A 1568-nucleotide genomic window follows, 5' to 3' on the forward strand; every position below is an offset into this window, starting at 1 on the left:
TTTGGCTGCTTTTGCTGCCTTGTAGTTGACCTAGGACCTTAAGATTTTGCATGAACCGAACTCTGGCAGCCACATTACACGAGAAAAAGCGAGAAGTGGTAATTCGTAGTAAAAACCGCAGAAAACATAACGTTTTCAACATTTGTTTTCGAAATGACGTAACTGAAAATCTTCACATTGGACGCATTACTCTCAGAAACGTTTACATTTATCGTCTGGCAACTAATGCAGCGTGATGAAGTTTGCGGTCGCACCACTCTGTACGAAGTAGAAGCTTCTAAGTTGTTGCAGTCACCAAGAAAGAGGCACAGAAATTCAAGTTTTAGTTTCTGAAAATTCAGTTTTTGGCTGCTTTTGCTGCCTTGTAGTTGACCTAGGACCTTAAGATTTTGCATGAACCGAACTCTGGCAGCCACATTACACGAGAAAAAGCGAGAAGTCTTAATTCGTGGTAAAAACCGCAGAAAACATTACGTTTTCTACATTGTTTTCGAAATGACGCAACTGAAAATCTGCACATTGGACGCATTACTCTCAGAAACCTTTACATTTATCGTCTGGCAACTAATGCAGCGTAATGACGTTTGCGGTCGCACCACTCTGTACGAAGTAGAAGCTTCTAAGTTGTTGCAGTCACCAAGAAAGAATCACAGAAATTCAAGTTTTAGTTTTTGAAAATTCAGTTTTTGGCTGCTTTTGCTGCCTTGTAGTTGACCTAGGACCTTAAGATTTTGCATGAACCGAACTCTGGCAGCCACATTACACGAGAAAATCGAGAAGTGGTAATTCGTAGTAAAAACCGCAGAAAACATAACGTTTTCTTCATTGTTTTCGAAATGACGTACCTGAAAATCTTCACATTGGACGCATTAATCTCAGAAACGTTTACATTTATCGTCTGGCAACTAATGCCGCGTGATGACGTTTGCGGTCGCACCACCCTGTACGAAGTAGAAGTTTCTAAGTTGTTGCAGTCACCAAGAAAGAGGCACAGATATTCAAGTTTTAGTTTTTGAAAATTCAGTTTTTGGCTGCTTTTGCTGCCTTGTAGTTGACCTAGGACCTTAAGATTTTGCATGAACCGAACTCTGGCAGCCACATTACACGAGAAAAAGCGAGAAGTGGTAATTCGTAGTGAAGACCACAAAAAACATAACGTTTTCTACATTGTTTTCGTATCGACGTAATTGAAAACCTTTATATTGGACGCATTACTCTCAGAAACGTTTACATTTATCGTCTGGCAACTAATGCAGCGTGATTACGTATGCGGTCGCACCACTCTGTACGATGTAGAAGCTTCTAAGTTGTTGCAGTCACCAAGAAAGAGGCACAGAAATTCAAGTTTTAGTTTTTTAAAATTCAGTTTTTGCCTTGTAGTTGACCTAGGACCTTAAGATTTTGCATGAACCGAACTCTGGCAGCCACATTACACGAGAAAAAGCGAGAAGTGGTAATTCGTAGTAAAAACCGCAGAAAACATAACGTTTTCAACATTTGTTTTCGTATCGACGTAACTGAAAATCTTCACATTGGACGCATTACTCTCAGAAACGTTTACATTTAAC

Source organism: Schistocerca serialis, unplaced genomic scaffold (genome assembly GCF_023864345.2).
Source record: "Schistocerca serialis cubense isolate TAMUIC-IGC-003099 unplaced genomic scaffold, iqSchSeri2.2 HiC_scaffold_1351, whole genome shotgun sequence".
Classification (NCBI taxonomy): domain Eukaryota; kingdom Metazoa; phylum Arthropoda; class Insecta; order Orthoptera; family Acrididae; genus Schistocerca; species Schistocerca serialis.